The sequence below is a fragment of the Acomys russatus genome, chromosome 2, assembly GCF_903995435.1.
Source record: "Acomys russatus chromosome 2, mAcoRus1.1, whole genome shotgun sequence".
NCBI lineage: Eukaryota > Metazoa > Chordata > Mammalia > Rodentia > Muridae > Acomys > Acomys russatus.
Genome location: NC_067138.1, coordinates 92,692,174 through 92,716,199, shown reverse-complemented (window position 1 = coordinate 92,716,199; position 24,026 = coordinate 92,692,174). Strand labels below are relative to the sequence as shown.

At 46.0% G+C, this 24,026-nt stretch overlaps 1 pseudogene; it reads right to left on the bottom strand.

The window, feature by feature from the left end:
• Positions 1-1,197: 1,197 nt before the first annotated feature.
• LOC127198692 (60S ribosomal protein L13a-like) lies at positions 1,198-19,269 on the bottom strand (annotated as a pseudogene).
• Positions 19,270-24,026: the final 4,757 nt, after the last annotated feature.

Genomic DNA, 24,026 nt, shown 5'->3' with positions numbered 1-24,026 from the left:
ACATGTACCCTGGTGACCATGATTTGGTCACTGCCCCTTGGCAAGACCTAATAGGCTGTTGCCAGACAGTTGGAGTAGCAGGGCCCACCCTATCAGAGATGTAGGGGAGGGGAATAGGCAGAAGAGGGAGGGAGGGTGGGAATGGGAAAATAAGAGGGAGGCGATAAATCAGGCATGGGGTGGTGAAGGCCTTTAATCCTAGCACTCAGGAGGCAGAGGCAGGCAGATCTCTGTGAGTTCGAGGCCAGCCTGGTCTATAAAGTGAGTCCAGGACAGCCAAGGCTACACAGAGAAACCTTGTCTCGAAAAACAAAACCAAAACAAAAAAAAAAAAAAAAAAAAAAGGAAGAAAGGGATAACAATCGGGATGTAATATGAATAAATTATAATAAATAAAATATTCATTAAAAATAAATAAAACATACCAAGAACTGGTTAAGAGAGAGAGAGCAAGAGAGAGAGAGAGAGAGAAAGAGAGAGAGAGAGAGAGAGAGAGAGAGAGAGAGAGAGAGAGAGAGAGAGAGAGAGGACAGAGACAGGCAGATCTCTGTCAGTTCAAGGAGAGCCTCATCTACAAATCATATTTAAGTTCCAGGCCAGCTAGAGCTTCATGGTAAGACTCTGCCAGGAAACAAACAAACAAACAAACAAACAAAAGGTGTGTGTGTGTGTGATTTTTGTGGGGGGAGGTAGTAAACAGGGTCTCACTATGTATCCTTGGATGTCCTGGAACTCACAATGTAGAACAGGCTGGCCTTGAACTCACAAAGATCTGCCTGCCTCTGCTTCACAGCTGCTGGAATGCACCACAAACCTGGGTTTCTTGTACACTGATTTTTTTTTTTTAACAGTCAAATATTTTATTATCACACAGAACCCTCCAGGAGTACAGAAGGGTATAGGCACAAAGGCAGTGATTGCTCTTGGTCATGTCATCTCAGCCCAGGTGTGTGTGTGTGTGTGTGTGTGTGTGTGTGTGTGGCGGGTGGGGAGCATTTTTGTAGCTGCAGAATATGACACTAGGGAAGACGGGCAGGGCAGCCCAGCTACTCTTGTCATTTTAAACTCTGGAGCCCAAGTAAATCCATTTTAGTAAAACTCAACAAGAGCTGTCTAAAAGTATCCTTTACCCACAGGAGCAGTGACTAAAGTATCTTTTGTTCCCACTTCCCTGGACAGCGGTGTAGGAGGTGCAAGTCAGGCAGGCATGAGGCACAGTCTTTGCTGGGTGCTCACCAGGAGTCCATTGGTCTTGAGGACCTCTCTAAACTTGCTGGTTTCTGTCTCCACATTCTTTTCTGCCTGTTTCCGTAGCCTCAGGAGCTGCTGTTTCTTCTGATAGTGGATCTTGGCCTTTTCCTTCTCCTCCAGAGTGGCTGTCCCTGCCTGGCACTTCCACCGGACCTTAGGAGTCGGATGATCAGGTAAGCAAACTTTCTGGTAGGTTTCAGCTGCACAACTTTGAGGGCAGCAGGGACCACCATCTGCTTTTTCTTGTTATAGGGTGGAGGGATCCCATCCAGAGCCTTGAGGCGTTCCATGGCCTCTCTTAGTTTTGTGGGGCAGCATGTCTCGCACAGGGCACCAAAAAATGGGGCTCAGGGCTCAGAAGTGGTAGGGGCCTCGAGATGGGTTGGTATTCATCCACGCACGGAGAAAGGCCAAATACTTTAACTTGTTTCTGTAGAAATTTCCAGAAATGTTGATGCCCTCACAGCATACAACCACCACCTTCCGGCCTAGTTGTACCTGCTTGGCCACAGTGGCTGACAGGCAGCCCAGAAGATGGACTTGGCCATCCCGCACCAGAACCCCAAGACAGCCAAGACTTGCTAGGCCCACATTGCATGCTCCCCTTGCATTAAAACGGCTCTATTTTGCTTAACTGCCATCCGTAAGTCCCATCGCACACGAAGAGTGGAGCAGAAACCCCCATTGCATTCCCACCTGGAACTCACCTGAACCCATTGTAAACTGATTTTGTTTTGTTTCATTTGTTTTTGTTTTTCAAGACAGGGTTTCTCTGTGTAGCCTTGGCTGTCCTGGACTCGCTTTGTAGACCATGCTGGCCTTGAACTCACATCGATCTGTCTGCCTCTGACTCTGCTTCCGAGTGCTGGGATTAAAGGCACGCACCACCAAGCCCGGCTGTAAGCTGTTTTGTTTTTTGTTTTTAATGGCGTTGTTTTCTTTTTAATTACCTGTGTACAGAAGAGCACACTGTCAGAGCCCCTGGAGCTGGATTCACGGCCTTCTCTCAGCTGTCCAATCTGTGTCCTGGGACCCAAACTCTAGAGCTCAGCAGGAGCAGCAAGTGCTCTTAAGCTCTGAGCCTCCTCTCCAGCCCGCACACTATTTCTTGCTTGTTTGTTTTACATTCTCTTTTTTGTTTTTGTCTGTTTTGGACATAGTCTCACATTATAGCTCAAGCTACCTCATAGCACAGGCTACCTCTTACTCGTGACAATCCCGCCTCAGCTTCCTACATGAAGGGCTACAGAAACAGATCTGAGGCTGGCCATGGTCCTTTCAGTAAAGCACTTGCCACTGGATCATCGAGACCCACATTCTAGTCCCCGGAATCCATACGTTGAGTGGGCGTGGCAATCTGCCTGTAACTCCAGCTGTTGGGGGGTGGGGTGGGGAGGAAGTATTCCAGAAAGAAAGTGGATGGCAAAACTAGCCTAACTGGTGAACTCCAGGTTCAACTGAGATATGCAGGAATACGGAGGAAAATGATCAAATAAATCTGTCAGGGTCAGCCTTGGGCCTCCACACTCATGTGCACCCCTCAGCGTCCAGCATCCTCCCACACTCACTCTAGGTGCACATGGCTCTTATTTTATTTTATTTTTGTATTTCTTTGTTTTTTGAGACAGGATTTCTCTGTGTTAGCCACGGCTGTCCTGGGCTTGCCTTGTAGACCAGGCTGGCCTCAAACTCACAGCAGTCTTCCTGCCTCTGTCTCCGAAGTGCTGGGATTAAAGGTGTGCGCCGCCACACCAGGCTCTCTTGTTTCTATGTTTTCTTTACCGATCTCCTGCTATTTAAAACATATTTATTTTATTTTTATTTTATGTGTATTGGTCTTTTGCCTGCATGCATGTCTGTGTGTGGGTATCAGATCATAGAATTACAGATAGGTATAAGCTGCCATGTGGGTGCTGGGATTTGAACCTGGGTCCTCAGGAAGAGCAGTCAGTGCTCTTAACCACTAAGACATCTCTCCAACCTCCCCACTGCCTTCTTGCTCTTAAGGACATGCATATCATTACTTGGGATAACCCAGAGCCTTTGGCTAGAGCAGTGGCTTTGAAGTTGAGAGCATTTGCTGCTCTTGCAAGGACATTAGCTCAGTTTCTAGCACCCACATAGGGCAGTCCATAACCACCTTTAACTCCATCCCAAGGGATCTGCTGCCCTCTTCTGGCCTCCCCGTGTACCTGCACACATGTGTGCTTACACACACACATATACAGAAATAAAAATATACATAAAAAAGACTGTAGAAACCTTACACAGCCCAAGCAAGTGATGATTGCTGATCTATATCCTTGGCTGCCCTCCCTCCCCCACACACTGAGACAGCTCCACAGAAAAGATGGCATGAGTGGTCGTGGAACAAGAGTGGCAATTCAGCCATGGATCATGTTGATCCCTTACAAGTAAGTGAAATTCCCTCAACTGGACATGGGCTGATGTGATAAACCAAGGCGTTTCATGCTAGGTGTGGGGTGTATGCTTGTAATACCAGCACTTAGGAGGTAGGGCCTGGAGGATCAAGAGTCCAACATCAGGGCTGGAGAAGTGTCTCAGCAGCTGTTTTTGCAAAGGATCTGGGTTTGAGTCCCAGTATCCACATGGTGGCTCACAGTCGTCTATAATCACAGCTCTCTCTGTGGGCACCAAGCATACACATGGTGCACAGACACACATGCAAGTGACACCTCACACACATAAAAATGAAATAAATAATTTTTCTGAGACAAGGATTCTCTGTGTAGTCCTGACTATCCTGGAACTATCTCTGTAGGCCAGGCTGGCTTCAAACTCATGATCTGCCTGCCTCTCCCTCCCAAGATCTGGGATTAAAGTCATGCTCCACCACACCCAACTTGAAATAAATACATATTTAAACGATTCTTTTAAAAGTTAAAAGTCATTTTCAGTTATACAGTAAATTGGGAGCTGGCCTGTGCTACACAAAACCTTGTTAAAAAACAAACATAAGGAGAACACATTTTTTCTAGACAGATGAGAGAATTAGGGGCTATATTGCTCAAGAAACTGACATACAGTTCTAAGTACATGACTAAGAAAACCAGAGATTCAGGGCTGGAGAGGTGGCTCAGAGGTTAAGAGCACTCTCTGTTCTTCCAAAGTTCCTGAATTCAGCTCCCAGCAACCACATGGTGGCTCCGGCATGTAGAATACTGTATAAATAATAAATAAATCTGAGAGAGAGAGAGAGAGAGAGAGAGAGAGAGAGAGAGAGAGAGAGAGAGAGAGAGAGAGAGAGAGACACAGACAGACAGACAGACAGACAGAGAGAGACAGAGACAGAGACACAGAGACACAGAGAGAGACAGAGAATTCAGACAACAAACAGGCAAGAGCTTCAAAATACTCTGCCTTTGTCGCCCACTTTTTGGGTGTTGAGTGACATCTAGTGGGAAAATCTGCGAACTACACTTACATGATTTCCTCCTCCCCTTTTCAGACAGGGTTTCTCCGTGCAGCTCTGGCTGTCCTGGAACTCACTCTGTAGACCAGGCTGGCCTCAAATTCACAAAGGTCTCCCACCTTTGCCTCATGAGTGATGGGATTACAGGCTATTAGTCAGTGGTGGGCCACGCCTTACTCCCATCACTCTGGAGACAGAGGCAGGCCTATCTCTGTGAGTACGAGGTCTACAGAGTGTGTGAGTTCGAGGACAGCCTGGGCTGCACAAAGAAGAGTTAAAAAAAAAAAAAAAAAAAAAACCCGCGTGCTGGGAAAGGTGTGGAGTGTTCTGTAATGCTGCCTTCTGGGCAGGATGCAGATGAGACTGTTACACTCTTAGCTTCTCAGCAGCTGGGACCCTGGCAGATTCGGGCTGTTGACATTCCATCTTGAGGTCTCTTCCCTTCCTAAGGAAAATCTTTGCTAGGGAGGTGGGGCTCAACCACTCCCTGGGGATCTACAGGAATTTGCTGGGAACAGGAGAGGTTTTATTCAGTGGCAGAGCCACTGGTGAGGTGCTGGTGCCCCTGTGAGTAACACTCACTTCTGCTTCTGTGGGCAACCTTGATGACACTCACTGAGTCATCTGGAACCAAACACAGAAGACACAGAAGCACAAGCTCACATGGAAGGAACTAGAAAGGGCAATGGGGCCTGGAGACATGACTCAGTGGCCAAGAGCGCTGGACAGTCTTGCAGAGGGCCTGGGTTTGGTTCCTAGCACCTATGTGGGCAGCTCACAACTCTCTGTAACTCCAGCTCCAGGGGCTCTGATGCCCTCTTTCTGGGCTCTGTGGGTACCAGGCACATATGTGGCACACATACATTCATGCAGGCAAAACAGCTAAACACATAAAATAAAATAAATAAGTAAATGCAAAAAAGAAAAGAAAATTTTTTTTTGTTTTGTTTTTTGAGACAGGGTTTCTCTGTGTAACCTTGGCTGCCCTGGACTTGCTCTGTAGACCAGGCTGGCCTCAAACTCACAGTGATCCGCCTGCCTCTGCCTCCCAAGTGCTGGGATTAAAGGCGTGTGCCACCACGCCTGGCTATTTTTATTTTTTAAAGATTTGTTTTTAATTATGGGTGTGTGTGTGTGTGTGTGTGTGTGTGTGTGTGTGTGTGTGTGTGTGTGTGTAAGTGCAGATGACTGTGGAGGCCAGAGATCTCAGATTTCCTTGAGAACTGGAGATACAGTCCGTGTGAGCCAGCTGACACAGGTGTTGGGAACCTAACTCTGGTCCCCTGCAGAGCAGTACATATTCTTATCTATGGAGCCATCTCTCCAGCCCCTGGCTTTATTATTTTTTTTTTTTATCAGCTACCTTCATTCAGGCAAAGTATTTGCATGTTCAAGTGGGGCATGGATGCAGTAGTGTGGACTGTGTCTCAGAACATGAGTCCTCAGACTAGGAGCTCTGGGTGTCTGGAATGCACTTGCTATTGCTTCCAGAGACGGGCTTTAACCTGCAGAGCAACTACGGCTGTTTGATTTTACTATTGTACTAACACACTAGCCAATCAGTAATGCTGGATACTCTCTCAATAACTGCTACAGGATAAACAACCAAGAAGAGTGTGGCATATGCTCGGATTTTAGTTAATAATATCAGTGAAAGGCAAGAAAGGTAGGCAAAAATTGAATATTAAACATCAGATTTACTTTGAAAAACTAGTTAGCATGAGGATAAGGGTTAAGCATTAGATCGATTTTGGAAAAGTGACTAGGAGGGAAAATTGTGATATAGTCAAGGTCCACAGGTTTTAGAGATCGCTAAGGCTATGGAAGGTCATAATTAGGAAGTAAGAAGAGCAGGGGACCAGGATGAGAGACAGAAGTCATGTAGCGCGTGTGGTGGTGTATGAGATGTGGCTGAAGAGGAGAGCGAAGAACACCTTAGAGTAAACTGGGTGGGGACATAAACAGTGGTCCTTAGACCTAACAGAGCAATGTGAAAACAGGCAAAACCATCACGAGACACGTGCTAGAGTAGAAATTAGCAATAGAAACTGAGAGAGAGAGAGAGAGAATATTCATGGAGCGACATGCTGGCACACGCCATTGAGTTAGAGATGTTCTCAGATCCCGCTGCCTCCAGTAGAAGTGGGGCACAGGAGGCTGTGGCCTCTGCAGCTTCAGTGTTCCAGGGGTGTGGGGGAGGGGAGGTTGTAAGTCCTTTACTAATACAACCCCACAGACTCCTGCTCACCTCAGCGCTGGGGCTTTTCCTTGTCCTTACAGTCAGGCTGGTTTTATTTACTTATTTTTTTTATGTTTTATTACATTTTAAAATTTGAATGTGTGTGGGTGTACGTCATGGTGTATGTGTGAGGGCCAGAGAAGAACTTTGGGGAGAGTTGATTTTCTCTTATCAGTAGATGCAGGGGCTTGAACTCAGATTGTTTGTCTTGGTAGCAAGCGCTTTTTCCTGCTGAGCCATCCTGCTGGCTCTGGTTGTGGGTTTTGTTTGTTTGTTTTTTTGAGAGAGGTCTCTGTGTGTAGCCTTGGCTGTCCAGGCTTGTAGACCAGGCTGGCTGAGAACTCATATTGATCAGCCTGCCTCTGCCTCCCTTGTAGGAACCAGGCCCGACTGGGCTTCCTGTCTGTCTTGCTGTTTCATGTCCTGTTTCTAGCAGCTTCCGTGTCTGTGTTTATGTTGGTTAGCTAGTCATGTTTACTGCTCTGAGAACGCACCCCTCCTCTCCTCTGGACTTTTCCTTCTATGTGCAATCACCTCTTGAGGGATTTCACCTGCGAGTGGCATTCCTGTTTTGCTGCCTATAAGGCTCTTTGAACACCGAATAAAAGCTGCTGCCGCCACTGCTGCTGCTTTCTTAGCATGAGGGATCTGCTGTGTTATTGTGTGTGTATGTGTGTGTGAGTTAAATCTGCAGTCCCTTGCCCTTGACTCGGTACCGTGGTGGCTCGGGCGCCACACTCCCTGAGTGCTGGGATGAAGGGTGTGCGCCACCACATGGGGCTGTTGAGTTTTGTTTCATTTTTGTTTTTGTTTTTAACAGAATCACTTTCTTGCACTAAATGTCTTCTTTTACCTTTCTAAGGATAATTATAATATTAATTTGAAAAAGGGTTTTGTTTCTGGGGCCCATTCTCAGGGACCCCTGCATGCTGTTGAATGATCTTTAGGGTTTGGTGGTCAAATTCTTCCAAGACTTTTATACTAATAAAAAGCCTGATATATAGTGTATTAGTTACATTTTTTTCTTTCTTTTTTTTTTTTTGCGGGGGGAGAGGGAGTGGTTCAAAACAAGGTTTCTCTGTGTAAACAGCTCTGGCTGTCTTGCAACTCATACCAGGTTGGCCTGGAACTCACAGAGATCCACCTGTCTCTGTTTCCCAAGTACTAGGATTAAAGGCGTGTGACATCACACCTAGCTGGATTTTCATTGATTATAAATGGTCAGACAGTGATGGACCACACCTTTACTTCCAGCTCTTGGGAAAGCAGAGGAAGGTGATTTTTTTTTTTGAGTTCTAGGCCAGCCTGGTCTACAGAGTGAGTTTCAGGACAGCCACACAGAGAAACTCAGTCTTGGAAAAAGAAATAAAGGAAAAGAAGGACCCAGGTGGGGCTTGGTGGTACACATCTACAGTCTTCCCACTGAGGAGGTGAAAGCAGGGGGTCAAGAGGTCAAGGCCAGTCTAAACAAAAGAAAGCACAACTTGAAACAATGAAAATCCCAAGAGGTGAGTGTGAGCTCTGGAGCCAGGGGCAGAGCGTGCCAAAGTAGTCACTCTCCCCAAATGGCAACACCTTAGTCTCAGGACATTTATTCAGAATCCCATAAAAGTGGCATTTTGCTAGAAGTGGGTATGCGGTGAGGGATAGACCACACTTGTTGCACTCTTGTGGTCCCCCAGATGTCTAATAGCTGCCATCTTAAGTAAGCCATTTCCGATGCCCATGTTGTCTACACCAGCGCCGTGTTGTCTAACCCTATGCTGTACCCGTATGATTTTTATTCTCTCACCAGGACTTACGAAGAAAAGGTGGCTTATTTAGCCTACGGTTTTGGAGAATTAAGGTCCAAATGGCTTACAGCAGGCTCAGTGAAGGCTGCCCCTTGACTATATCACCTCAAGGCACATAGGAACAGCAATTACAAAAAAAAAAAAAAAAAATATTTGTGGGGAGCTAATATGTATTTCAAAGCAGGTACAGAGTGTCGGTGAGAACAAACCAGTGTCTAAACCATCCTTTCCTGAGACCTACCCGACTCTGAGAACTGCTTGCCCAAAGATTCTACCACACCTGAGGAGTTACCACACCCCCAGCAGTGTGGTGTCTGCTGGTCAGGTCTTCATCAACAGTGAATGTTATGGGGACATAAATGACACTCAAAGAACAGTCTAGTTATTGACTAGAAGAAAGTTAGGCTCCCACTTCTAAGTCTGGAGGCAAATTTTACTTAATCTTCCTATTTATAATATGGAGCCTCCGTAACCATCTATCATGAGGCTCGGTGCCCTTTTCTGATGCACAAGCATACATGTAGGCAAAACACTGTGTACATAATACACAAAGAAAAAAATCTTTTAAAACTATAATAGGGAGCCTCAGTCCTCTTGTCAGCTACTCCCCCAGTCTAGCCACTCTGTGACCCATTGTTTCTGGGGAGGAGACTGATAGTCTTTGATGGGTAACGGCCCATTTATGTGGACCTGGAGAAAGGGATTCATGGACATAAGTGCTTCTTAAAGAGATCTCAAATGGTCTACCTGTTGATAGTGTGATTTTTATGAAGCAGTTTTCACCTCAAAGGAATAAGAGAAATGGTTTATTCTGGAACATATGTGAGTGGCCATGGCCTTGGAACATAGAATTTTTATAGTAACAGAACAAAGAAAGTTATATATCAAGGGATTGAAAAGCCACATTGGTGAAAACTGCAGAGAGGCGGTGTACAGCCACATGGGGGTACTTTGCTACAGGGCCCGGCTGCCGTATGATGGCGCCCTTAGTCCTTTAACTGTGGAAAACTAGGGTTGTGTGGGGTTTTTTCCCCTCTGTTTTTTTGCCGTGCTGGAATTCAGATCTGGGGTCCCATACATGCTAGGCAACTGTGCTATCACTGTTCTGTCTCCTGAGCCTGAGTAACCAAACAAAATAAAATAAGGTCTAATTTACACATTTTTATATAAAAGTCTTCAGTGGACATGAGAGGTCCTCAGTTTCATTTTCTTGGCTCAGGTTAAATATCTACCACCCTGAAACTTTCCTTTTCCCAACTCACGTTCAGTCTCTGTTCTAACTCTGAGACTCAGGCAACTGTTGGTTTGCTCATGCCATTTATAGATTTATCTATTTTTAGAAATTTCCTATAAACGGGCCTGTGTATGCATGTAAATTGTACCTGGATTCTTTCTCTCTGGATATAGTTTTGAAGTCCATATTGTTAGCTCATTCCTCTCATGTTGAGAAGTTATGGAGCCCCGCGTTCTATTCGCTCACTGAATGATGGAAATTAGGGCTGCTTCAAGTTCTGAGGCTATTATGAAAAGCGCCGCTATGGAATATTCTACATATCTCTTCTTAGAATTTACCCTCTCATTATACAACTCTCATTTTAGTGGAATTTGGAGGAATGAAAATAAATATGCACGTGGATACTGCCACTTTATTTGGACAAGAGAGAAATCTTCAGCCCCAGTACTCAAAACGACAGTTTTCTTATTCTTTTCGTCATTAGACACACTATGATGGTGGTCAGAGGACAGCTCTGTGACAGTCAGTTCTCTCCTCCTACCACGTGTGTTCTGGGGATTGAATTTAGGTTGTCAGGCCTGGTGACAACTACATTTACTACACTGAACCAGCTCACAGGATTTTCTGTAGTGAGAATTTTGGTGTCTCTGTAAAACCCAGTTTTGTTATATAAACATGTTTTTGTTTTAATCCCAGGTGTGGGGTATGAGACTGATTCAGGTGTCCTCAGCAGCAGATTGTTTGCCTCCTGTGTGCTCTGGCCGGGCTGTGATTCTACCACCTGAAGCTAGTTGAATTCTGGGGGCTCTAGAGAGCCCATAAAAAGACCAGAGGGCTGCTCCTCCTGCTGATTTCTCTTCCTGGTTTGTCAAAGAGACAGAAGAAATTGGCTATAGGAGGTGGCCACTTCAGACTCCATATCCCCGCTGTTGGGAGTTTCAGCTAGGGCGACCCCCATAGACCTCCTGGGGCCTCCCCTATCCCAGGTCTCTGGCAAGCCCCAGAGATGCATCCCAGGCATCTCACCAGGCCATGTCTCCCCTCTCCCTACTCCTAATCCCCACTCCTGGACTCCTCCCCAACCCCTTTCCTACCCAGTCCCCTCCCTCCCTCCACCTCCAATGCCTATTTTATTTCCCCTTCTGAGTGAGATTCAAGCATCCTCCCCTGGGCTTTCTTTGTAAGTTAGCTTCTATCTGTGGATTGTAGTGTGGTTATGTGTACTTTATGGATAATATCCACTTATAAGTGAGAACCAAATGTGTCTTTTCAGGTTTGGGTTACCTCACTCAGGATGATATTTTCTTTCTTTCTTTTTTTTAATGTGTATTATATGAATGTGTCAGATCCCTTGGTACTGAAGTTACAGACAGGTGTGAGCTGCCATGTGGGAGCTGTTGAATTGAACCCAGGTCCTTTGAAAGGCAGACAGTGCTCTTAACCACTGAGCCATTTCTCCAGCCCCAAGATGATATTTTCTAGTTCCATCCTTTTTCCTGCAAATTTCAAGATGTCATTGTTTTTAATAACTGAGTAGTATTCCATTGTGTAAATGCACCACATTTTCTTTATCCATTCTTCAGTTGAGGGACATCTAGGCTGTTTCTGGTTTCTGGCTGTTATGAATAAAGCTATTATGGACATAGTTGAGCAAATGTCTTTGTTGTATGGTGGAGCATCTTTTGAATATATGGACCTTGAGGTAGAACGATTCCCAGTTTTCTAAAAAACTGCCAGGTTAATTTCCAGAATGGTTGTACAAGTTTACACTCCAACTAGCAAGGGTGGAGTGTTCCCCTTTCTCCACTGGACTTCCAGGGAAGAATAAAGACACCAACCCTCCCACAAAACCTTCGACCAAAAATTTGTCCTACCAGAAGATGTACAGGGACAAAGTTAGAGCAAAGATTGAGGGAATGGCCAACCAATGACTGTCCTCACTGGAGCCCCATCCCATGGGAGAGAACCAATCCCTGACACTGTGAATGTTACTCTGCTATGCTTGTAGACAGGAATGTAGCATAACTGTCCTCTGAGAGGTTTCACCCAAAAGCTGGTGGATGCAGAGACCCACAGCCAAGCACTAGAAGAGCTCGGGGAGTCCTATGGAAGAGTTGGGGGAACAACTGAGGGAGCAGGAGGGGCCAAGCACTCTACAGGAAGACCTACAGAGTGAACTAACCTGGGCCCATGGGGGCTCACAGAGACTGAGCCAACAACCAAAGAACATGCACAGACTGGTCCTCGGCCCACTGCATGCAGGCAGCAGATGCACAGCTTGGTTTTTATGTGGGTCCCCCAACAACTGGAGCAGGAGCCCTTGCTGACTCTGATGCCTCCCTTTGGATGCTGTTCCCCTGACTGGGCTCCTTGTCTGGCCTCAGTGGGAGAAGATGCACCTAGTTCTGAAGGGACTTAATGTGTCAGGGCAGGTTGGTATCCATGGGAGACCTCCCCCTTCTCTGAGGAGAGAATGAGGGGAGGGGCATGTGAGGGGGAATGGGAGGAGGGGAGGGGCTGCAATCAGGATGTAAAATGAATAAATAAATTAAAAAGAGAAGAAGTTGGGCTATCCTGAGGAGAGGAGGACTGGATTTGCCCCATGGAGCTCAAGGGCCCCAATCAGCAGGAAGTCTAGGAAGGGCCTCAGTGCCCCTTCTTCCTGGTGTGAGGAGCTGGAGCGGGTTGAGGTGGAGAAGGATGGTAGATACAAGGACCCAAATAAAGCAGCATGAAAAATAGCACCTATAATTTCCTTATTTATTTATTTATTTACTTATTTATTTGAGATAAGATCTCTCTATGTAGCTCTGACTGGCCTGCAACTTACTATATAGACAAGGCTGGCCTCAAACTCAAGAAAATCCACCTGCCTCTGCCCCCAAAATTCTGGGATTAACTTCTTATTAATTTTTTTCTATGAACATAATTTTTATTTCTCTTGGGTATATAAGAGTAGAATTGCTGGGTTATATGGTAAATAATTTTTTTTTCAATACAGGGTTTCTCTGTGTAGCCCAGGCTAGCCTGGAACTGAGAGATTCACGAGCCTCTGCCTCCCAAGTGCTTGGATTAAAGGCGTGCGCCATCACCCCCAGGCTAAAGAGTGTGACTGTTAAGGAAGTGGCCAAAGTATTTTCAAAAATGGCTGAACCATGTGATCCTCAGCTGGCAATCTGAGAGGCCAATACTTCTTTCTTGTCCTTGGCAGCAATATTGGATTACAGCCATTCAAATGGATGTGTAGTGGAATCTCACTGAGTATTCATCTGTGTACCTCTGATGGTTATTGTTATCCATTGTGTCGGGAAGGTCTGGAGGATCATTCAGACATTGCTAGGATATCTCAGCTCTCAGCATGTAACCATACAGCTATGTTATTTCAGAGAGAGGACTCAGAAGCCGCCACAAAGGAGAGCTACGCAGGCTAAACCAGTGGCTCGCAACCTTAATGCTGCTGCCCTTTAATACAGTTCCTCATGCTGTGCTGTCTCCCAGCCACAAAATGCTTTTTGTGACTACCACATAACTGTAAATTTGCTGCTGTCATGAATCAATGTAGGTATCTGATCTGCAGGATGTCTGAAATGTTACCTCTGTGTAAAGGCCACTCCACCCCCAGTTGAGAACTGCTAGGCTAAAGGCTTAAGGGAACTAGGGGCTAGCTTCCTGGAGTCTTTGCAGAGGCATTGCAGAAAGTCAGCTCAAGCCCCAGCAAAAGTATGGTAGGAGATCTGAGGGGGGTCAGTTCTTAGGGTCGCTTCCTCTCCCCTCTCAGCCCCAGCCTTTCCCTCTTTCCCTTCCCAGTTGAATTTGAAAGGAGCCTGGAGTGCAGCCTGCTATGGTGCAGAAGGCTGGCTCTGCTTGTGAACAGTGGAAGCCATTGTGGTTCCAGAGAAGAGCTTGGTTGTGAACTAACTTCTTGATGGCAGGGTGGCCATGATTTTTGTGTCTGAAGAGCTATTTCACTGAGAGGCTGGTTTAGAAGTTTATATAGCGTGGTCACAGACTGGTGGGTACCTTCTCCTTAAGTGGAGCTTTGTGGCTCAATGGTTCATCTCTGGCCTTAAGTGTGTATTAGTTACTGTGTGTGTGGTGTGTGTGCACAAAGTCGTGAAGTCAATTCTTTCCTTCCAACTTTACGTGGCTTCCTGGGATTGAACTCAGATTGCAAGGCTTTCACGCCAAACACAATGACCTGCTGAGGCCCAGGCTGGCCCACCACCTCTGAGCTTAACTACATAGTTGTGAGCTACTTTGCAGTTCTGCTCATCTTCAAAACCAGGAAACATTTCCTTGGCCTACTTTTTTTTTTTTTTTTTTCCTCAGCATTGATTGGTTTGTTTTTGCATAGCTCCTGACAAACTCACAGGCCAGGGCAGAGGAAGGAGTGTCCTGAGGTTCCTTTGCTCATCACAACTTTGTCCTCACTAATAAGAAAAGCACTCAGTGGGGTGTGGTGGAGCACGCCTTTAATCCCAGCACTCAGGAGGCAGAGGCAAGTGGATTGCTGTGAGTTTGAGGCCAGCCTTGTCTACAAAGTGAGTCTAGGACAGCTAAGGCTACACAGAGAAACCCTGTCTTAACAACCAAACAAACAAACACCAAAAAAAAAAAAAAAAAAAAAAAAAGGAACAAAAATAGAAGAAAAGCACTCATCACTCATCATTACAGAGGACAAGGGCCCCACAAAGTCAGTAAATTCTCTTCTCAACACTTGGCTTAACTACTGCCAGCTGGTACATGGATAAGGTTTAAGTGGCAGTGAAGAGAACGCTAGGCTCCAGCAGCAGTTACTCTGTAAAGACCACATGGTAGACCCTGTCCTTGACAATGAACAGTGTGTGTACATGGTGGACCCTGTCCTTGACAATGAGCAGTGTGTGCACATGGTGGACCTTGTCCTTGACAATGAGCAGTGTGTGCACATGGTGGACCCTGTCCTTACATGAACAGTGTGTGCACATGGTGGACTCTGTCTAGGCAATGAGCAGTGTATGCATATGGTAGACCCTGTCCAAACATGAACAGTGTGTGCACATGGTCTAGCCTGTCCTTGACATGAACAGTGTGTGCACATGGTGGACCTTGTCCTTGACAATGAGCAGTGTGCGCCCATGGTGGACCCTGTCCTAGTAAATGAGCAGTGTGTGGCTTTGGTTTGGTTACCAAAAGCTCCCATTTCTCTCTCTGAGGCCTCCTCCCTCCCCGTCCCATCTCATATGTCTACATTCCCCTTTACCAGAAAGGCAGGAAGGAGTTTTGTTCTTAAGAATGATGAGTAAATGGTATGCCTCGACTTTCTACTACCCACGTTGGAAAACTGTAAATAGTTAGTAAATATTTTAGCTTCTGTTGGCAAAGAGGCAAAATCAGGAATGTTTCTGTAGAATGTGACAAAATTAAAATCTTTATAAACAGTGAAATTAGAATTTTATGTTTCATAGATCATGTAATATTTTAATTTTTCAACCACTTAAACATGTCAAGCATTCTTAGCTCCGTGGCTCTACCAACCAGCTACCAACTGAATTTGGACAGCCAGCAATGGTTTGCTGAGTTTTGTTTCATTCTGGCATGGAAGCAAAAACTAAAACAGAGCACATGACAATTCAACACTGAGGGCAGTTCACGACTCCTCGGACTCTTGTAGCCCAGACTGATTTTCTGAATTCCATCCAGCCTTCGGACCCACATGCTAGAAAGAGGGAGCCAACTTCTACAGGCTGTCCTCTGAGCTCCATAGGAGTCACAGCACACATGGCTTTCTGTACCCAGAACCTGCAAATAAACAAACATAGAGAAACAACAACAACAACAACAACAACAACAACAAGGAAACAGTAATGTTTAAATCTAAACATTCGACTATAGCAGTACACTATACACTACTGTATATTTTGTGAAAGGGAAATGCTTTGTAGCCTAGGCTGGTTCGGAACTTGTGATCTTCCTGCCTCATTGTCCCAGCTGCTGGGATTTTAGGCACGTGCTGCCAGGCCCAGCTCTAGAGCAGGGCCCTTGACCTTGCTTTATCATCAGAAGAAGCTGCTATCTTGTGAAAACATGATTCCCAGAATAGTTTTCTGTTTCTTTGAAATAAGAGTGCAGACTCACTCTGCAGCCCAGGCTGGCCTTGAGCTTTCGGCAATCCTCCTGTCTCAGTCTGTGTGCAGGGATCACAGGCCTGAGCCATCATGTGCTCAGACCAGGGGTTATTTCATAAAGGAGATTTCAGGGCAGAGGTTTGAAGTGGTTTTCAGGACCATGTTTGCTATTAGGAGAGAGAGATGAGAGGGCGAAGCAGAATCTTCAATGCTGTGGTCCTTGCAGTGTAGGCTCTATGTAAGGGACACACAATTTCTGGAGCTCCTCTCCCAGCAACAACAGAAACTGAGGGTGGGCTGGACAATGTCGTTTCCACAAGCCCTGTGGTTCTGATGGCTGCTATCGTTTGAGAAGCCCCTGCTTCCAGGCATCATTACGAGCAGCTGGAGAAGCACGGATCCACCTGAGCAGTGAAGGGCTAGGCCTTCTTAAACTGTTCAGTTCTCAAGAACCAAGGCCTGTGGTAGAGAGCGGTTCCAAGACGCTGGCATCCAAGGTACGGATTTTCCAGGAAGATCTGGAAATAGGACCCAGGGGTCCACATTCTGGAAGGCAGGGCATGCATTTCCTTAAGGAGCACAATGTGTCCTAGAGATGGCAAGTGCCACTTGACGTTATGTAACCGTAGTATAGGTTTTTTTTTTGTTTTTTTGTTTTTTGAGACAGGGTTTCTCTGTGTAGCCTTGGCCATCCTGGACTCGCTTTGTAGACCAGGCTGGCCTTGAACTCACAGCGATCAGCCTGCCTCTGCCTCCTGAGTGCTGGGATTAAAGGCGTGCGCCACCACGCCCGGCTTAACTCAGGCTTTCCAAAGCCTTCCAACACATCCTCCATCTTCTTTCCAAGGTCCAGTGGGAGAGTCCCTGTCTTGGGTCTCCCAGGTGAGGAAGTGGGTGAGGTCTGACCTCACAGGAGGCGGTTGTGATGTCATTGCCACCTCAAGATGCCCTGAAAGTCATGGAGGACTCAGTTCTGGGCCCTGCGGCTCGCAGGGGCCAGGCTGCTGGAGGCAGGTGAGTGTTTCCCAGTGGCTGTGGGGGCGGCATGTAGACTTGAGTCAGCCTGGCGCTCCGTTGGGCTCAGTGCTGCTTCTTTGCCCAAGGACAGCTTCAGGAAGAGACTAGATTACAGAGGTTAAGGGCCACCTAAGTTTTCTTCTGAGCAAATACAGCATCGGCCAAGGTACTGTACAAGTGTGGTCGCCGTCCCAGGCAGTTGGGGTCCTCCAGGAGACTAAGGTGGTCGAAGCTCCGAGGTGAAGGATGGTGAACAGGAAGTGCATCTGCGATCTGTGCTCCTGCGGGTAAGGTAGTCGCTGCAGGGCAATCTGGGAAGGGGAACCCCCGATTTTCACACTCCCTAGGGAGCCAAGCCATTTGTTTCTGGAAAGAAGACAGATTGAGTCATCACCAGCTGCTTCCCCAGGGAGCATCACACTGGATTCGGGTATTTAGACTGTAGCTTTCTCGATTGGTATTTGATGCACACGTGTTGAGTCAGTGCTGTTCAGGCATCTTCTTGTGTTCCTGCAGGGTAGAGATACAGGAACCTTGAGAGTGGGACTGGTCCAGCCTTGTCTACATGTGGTCAGACAAGATCCAAGCCCTGGCCAGCTTAAGGGCAGTCTTGTTTCCTCTGTTGCAGTTCTTAGGATTGGGAGAGTTCTTTCGTGTGAGTTTCTCACTTAGGAAAATCGGTCCTTGGGAAGCACACGGCACCGGTGCCTGTTGTTGCAGTGTTGAACAGCGGTCACAGGGGAAAGGACTTTGTAGTTTTCGGCCCAGGCTTGGCAGGGGACCTTCCTGCCATTTGCCTTCAGGACCGCGCTGAGCTGAAGGCCAGGGAAGGCAGCGTTTTGGAGAGAGATTTCTCTGAGGTGGCCCTTCTCTCTGCTTCCCCAGGACAACCAGAGAGCTGCAGGACCACACCAGGCAGGGCTAGCAGAGAAGCCGTGCAGAAGGGGCTGGGCTCTGAAATTCTCTGGCCTCTGAAATGCTGGGGCTTCTGGAGGGCAGGGGGCGGCTAAGCACTCTGGGGTTGTCACTGCCTAAGGGATCTTGGATAGGCAACTGACCTTTTCTCCACTAAAAGTTCCTTCCGAGGGCTCCCCTCACAGGACAGGTACAAATAAAAGGCTAATGTGTAGGTCCTCTCTCTCCACATGGACTCTTACTCTCTTAGTATCCTGAGATCTGCAAAAGGTGTTACATAAAATAACATCGTTATTATACTTGAGAGAACAAGTTTAGAGGATATTCTGAAAATAGAAACCATTGAAAATTCAGGAATCAGTGAGCAGACTGTGGCCCTGGGTGCTAATTAGAGTTGACAGGGGAACTTGTAAACAGGTGTCTTTGCTGAGGCTGTTAATTTGTCAGGTGAAACCGCACCAGTGTTCAGGGCTAATTTTTCACACTAGTGAAAATTGAGTTTTTGTTTGAAGACTCGCTTCCTCTTGGGGCCTTTTGCCTTGCCCCCTGGCTCCTTCTCTGCTCTCAGCTTTGGGGTTGGAGTCTTTGAGTTCCATCTTTGCCCAGTGTGCAGCCTAGATTGGAAGGCAGGGACAGTCACAGGAGGGGCACGGAATAAACAGGAAGCAGCCACCTCACTTCCTGTCTGGTGTGTGTCTTGGATTCTCTTTCCCCTTCCACTGCACATAAAGTCTGTCTGCTGCTCCTCTCTTGCCACCTCCTCCTGTTTTAGTCCTTTGCAGTTCTGTCAAGGTCATCTGCTCTGACCCCCATGTTGGCCCGCTTTCCCTCCTGATGTGCAGTCTTTCTAGGTTTTTCTCTTGTGATTTTGATGGAGCACCTGAGTCTCCAGCAGACGTTCTGGTCTCCCTTGCTGGTTCCTTACTCTTGCCGCTCTTCCCTTTCCTAAAATGCTTCGGAGCCTCCTACTGCTTCCTAACCTTCAAGGCCTAGTCAAGCTGTGTGGCTCCCTTTTGGCTCGACCTGTCGCTCTCCAGCACAGAGGTAGGACTGTGTTTCCTGTGCTCTGGTCTTCTAGTTATTGTCCTGGCCAGCTGGACGGTGTGCTCTGGGAAGGCCACGCTCTGTACTGCGTGCTGTGTGATACTATTCTGTTTAGTGGTCACAACATACCTTCGTGAAATGGTGGATGGGTCGGTCTGGGGAAGCAATATGTTGGAGTGGGTTAGGGACACGCAGTCTGCAGTGGTGCTGTCTATAACGGTAGCCACACGAGCCATTCTACTCCAGTGGAATCCAATTAAGTAACATGAAAACTTTAGTTCTCCGTTTCCTCAATCACATTTTGGATGTTCAAAGGCCACCGGAAGTCTGGGAAGCTGTTTTAGTGGCCAAGAACACTGGCTGCTCCTCCAAAAGACCCAGGTTCAGTTCCTGGTACCCACATGGCAGCTGATAACCATCTGTAACTCCAGTTATAGGCCTTTGTGGGTACCAGACATGCACATGGCCATGGCACACATGAAAACACACACACACACACACACACACACACACACACACACACACACTATCGTATTTAACTTTTTTTTTTGGTTGTTTTGTTTTCAAAATTTTTTTTTCTGTGTAGTCCTGGCTGTCCTGGAAATTTTTCTGTAGACCAGGCTGGCTTCAAATTTAAAGATAGAATTAAAGGCATGCACCCACATGACCAGCCAGTGCGCAGAGATACACACAGGCAAAAACGCTCTTGCATACACAAATAAAAAACCACAAACATGAGTGAAGTGCTTGTCATCCTGTACTGAGGATGTGGACTGTGTCCGCCACTGCAGAAAGTTCTGTTGGACAAGTCTGCACTTGCGGCCCTGCCCCAGTCAGATCCATGCAGAGGCTGCTGGGCAGATGCATTCTGTAGGGTTCTCGAGCTCAAGAGGTCTATAGAGTTTTGGACATTTCTTTTTTTTTTTTTAAACTTAAGAATATTTTTATATTTATTGATTTGTCTTTTTTTTTGTCTTACTATCCTTTTTCTTGCATATTATGATTCTTTTTAAATTTTATTTTGTTAATTTATTCATATTATATCTCAATGGCTATCACCTCCCTTGTATCCTCCCATTCCTCCCTCCCTCCCATTCTCCCCTTCCTCCCCTCCCCTATGACTGTGACTGAGGGGGACCTCCTCCCCCTGTATATGCTCATAGGGTATCAAGTCTCTTCTTGGTAGTCTGCTATCCTTCCTCTGAGTACCCCCAGGTCTCCTCATTCAGGGGGCGTGGTCAAATATGGGGCATCAGAGTACATGTGAAAGTCAGACCCCACTCTCCACTCAACGGTGGAGAAAGTGTTTTAGACATTTCTAACCTAAGGCGAAGCAAGGCAGGATCTGGAGGAAAGGGCTGTGTGAGGAGCTCACTGGGCCATGTGAGAGCTTCCAGCAGTGGAGGGGAGACTTGAGTTTCTGAAGAAGTCACGTGGCCACTTCTGGCTCTCCTCTGTAGACTCCATTTTTTTATTTTTAAATTCAGATTACTTTTGAAAACCAGGACTTCTAGGTTAGGAAGGAAGCCCACATTTATCAGCACAAAGATTTCTTTAATATTTTCCCATCTTTTAGCCCCTCCTCCTCCACCTTTCTTTTCTTTATAAAGACACAGTGTTATGCAGTTCCAAATGGCCTGGGACATACTGTGTGTGACTTTGAAGGAATTCTTTTCTTTCTGTCTCCATCTCCTGAGTCCTGGGATCACAGACCTGAACCTCTATTCCCAGCTTGTCTTTGGCTTTTGAGTTTTGTGATGTAGTTCAGGCTAGCCCTGAGATCATGGTTCCCCTGCCTCCATCTTTCCAACGCTGAGATTGTGGGCACGTGTCACTGTGCTGACTTCTTCAACAGGATTTCAATGGTAGTACATGGATCTCATGGGTGGAGGAAGGCTTTTTTTAAAAAGGCCATTCTGCTGGGAACCAGCCATTAAAGGGCAAGTTCTTACATTGGCCACAAGGTGGCAGCATTTTCTCAGCCAACCATTGCTGGTTCAGCCAGTCTAACAAAACCTCTCTGGTTTAGAAGTTTTCTTGAATTTTATTTTTATAGGTTTACCTTAAGTTTTCCAAAATGAGCAATTAGTCAGCGTTTAGGGCCCAGCACAGCTGAGGAAGGTGTTATTCCTCAAGGAGCTGCACAGAGATTAGGGTGAAGGTGTTTCAAATATATATGACCAAAGGTTCCAACCACTCGTAAAACTTGTTAGCAAGCTTTACTGGTGTAAGGAAACCAGACTTTGTTCCCTGTATCAAAACACACTCCACACCTTCCCTTAATCAAAAGCTGGCAACTGGGATTCTACAGTTGGACATGATAATATTTTCAATATGACCAGGACCAAAGAAGCAAAAGTAAGCATTCCGAGATTGTAGAAAGACAGTAAAGTCACTGGGTTTTAAAACCCAGATAGTGCTTATCTCCACAAAGATGGAGTTGTTCTCTCTCTCTCTCCCTCCCTCTCTCTCTCCCTGTCTCTCTCTCCCCACTCCCCCCCCTCTCTCTTTGCAACTGTGAATGGAAGCTAACTCAGCATCTGGGTCAGGGCTGTGATCATACATAAGGTCAGCTGTTCATTTGTCTTCAGAGCTGCAGGCACCTGAGTGCTCTCCAGCGTTCTCATCTCACAGGTAAGGAAATGGAAGCTCTGAGCTTAAGTTTAGAAGGATCCATTTTGTTAAGCTTGGACACAAAGTACGTCCATCAAATTGCATTCACATTTAAATGCATATCAGACATGGGAGAGGTGATTCAGTCTGGTGTAATTTCAAACAACATAGGCAGAACCTTTTCTTCTCCTCTTTTCCAACAGGAGCTCTCTATGTAGGCCAGGCTGGCCTTGAACTTGTGAGTCTCCTGCCTTATATTTCTTATTGGTGGGATTACAGGCATGCTCCATGATGCCAGGCTTAAAGATTCACCTAGAGAGTGGTCAGGCTGGCTCATCAGTTAAGGGGGCCGTTAACCTTGGAGGCCTGGAGCCCACATGCTGGAAGGAGAAACAGATTTTCACAGTTGTCTCTGATCTCCACACATGTGCCTCAACACATGCACAGTTAAAAAAAATACATAAACAAATGTTCAAGAGGATTTAAGGGGCTGGAAACAATGGCTGAGTGGTTAAGAGGATGTGCTGTCCTTGCAGAGGACCTAAGTTCAGTTCCCAGCACCCACATGGTAGCTCACAGCCCCTGCTGCCTTTGTCCAGCCCCAAGTACACACCTGGTGCACAGACACCCAAACACAAAATAGAAAGAGAAATGTATAAAAAGATATTCTTCTTTTTTCTTTTTCTTTCTTTCTTTTTTTGTTTTGTTTTTCGAGACAGGGTTTCTCTATGTAGCCCTGGCTATTTTAGACTCACTTTGTAGGCCAGGCTGGTCTTGAACTCACAGAGATCCACCTGCCCATGCCTCTGAGTGCTGGGATTAAAGGTCTACGCCAAAATGCCCAGCATCAAAGGCTTGTTAGTAAAGCAATATAAATAACAAATCTTCCTCCTGAGATTAGAATGTAGCACCTCTACTTTTTCTGAAATATTGACAAAAATGTAGATGTCAGCGCAGGGTTGACACAGCTTACTTTTATATCTCATCATTTTATGGCTCACTGTGTGCCATTTAAAGATTTTGTGCAACTTGCAGGAAATTCCATGACAGGGATGGGAATGTACCCTGGACTATTTCTGTAGCGTTGGTCGTATGTGCAGCATCTCATAAAGAAGTTAGCCCTAGAGAGGACCGGCCAATCGCTTCAGAGGATGTGGATTTGGCTGTTTCTGGGAGTGTGCAGAGGAAGGTGATCTCTAGGGCAGCCATGTGTCTGCAACTTAAATCAGTTATGTGAACCAGGGAGGAACTTGCTATTTTAATTTTGGAAAATATTTTCTTCACATTGATGGAAATTTCCTTAACCTTAGATTTTATTTTCTTAGAGTCTCTGTTACAAATTAAAAGGAAGGGGGGCGGGGAGAGGACTTGTTTTAAGAAGGATTCTTGTTTTTAATTTAAATAAAATTGACTTCATAAATTCTGATTAAGGGGGGAAAGGAGAGGGAAAATGCGTCACAAATACTTGCTGATGTCTTTTTATAGAAGACAAGAGGGGAAATCTTTTACTTTAACACATTTGTTTTGTGCATTTTCTGTACTTTTTCATGTTAAATTACTTTAAAGACTTTATTTTTTTATTTTTATTTTAGTTTATCAAGACACAGTTTCTCTTGTCGTTGAGGCTGTCCTTGACTCATATTGTAGACCGCGAACTCAGAGATCTGCCTGTTTATAGGCTCTTTAAAACATGGATTTTTGAGTACCAGGATTAACTTTCAATTGTTCACAAATACCTCTGTGTGTGTGTTGTGTCTGTCTGTCTGTCTGTCTGGTTTTTGTTTTTTGCTTGTTTTTGTTTTTATTGAGACAGGGTTTCTCTGTGTAACAACCCTTGTTGTTCTGGAACTTGCTTTGTAGACCAGGCTAACCTCACACTCAGGGATTCACTTGCCTCTGGCTCACAAATGCTGGGGTTAAAGGCGTGCGCCACCACAGCCAAGCATTCACATATACTTCTCATATCAGATCTAAGGTTGTGTATAATTGGTCACATTACAGACAGTGAGGGCATAGAGCACAGCTTTGTACTAATTCAGACAGCGTTGGTTAAAACAATGGACTCTACCATGTAGGTTGAGAATGGATCTATTCCAACACTCTTGTTTTAATTCCTCTCTTTCCCCCTTTCCCTTCCTTGGAGGATCCTCTGTCTGCAGTTGACTCTTACCAGCCATCTCAGCAGTTTCACTTAGTGGGTAGTTTTTAGCACCATTCCCATTGCTGATGTTTAAAGATTTATAGTAGCTGACCTGCAGACACATGAGGGCAGCATATTAAGGTGGGAGGGTTTCAGAGGTGGGGCTACAGGAAGGGGAAGGGAAGGAGAAGGGGTTCCTTGCATGCTTAGGAAACCAAAGCAGTCAGGAGTCCTGGTTCT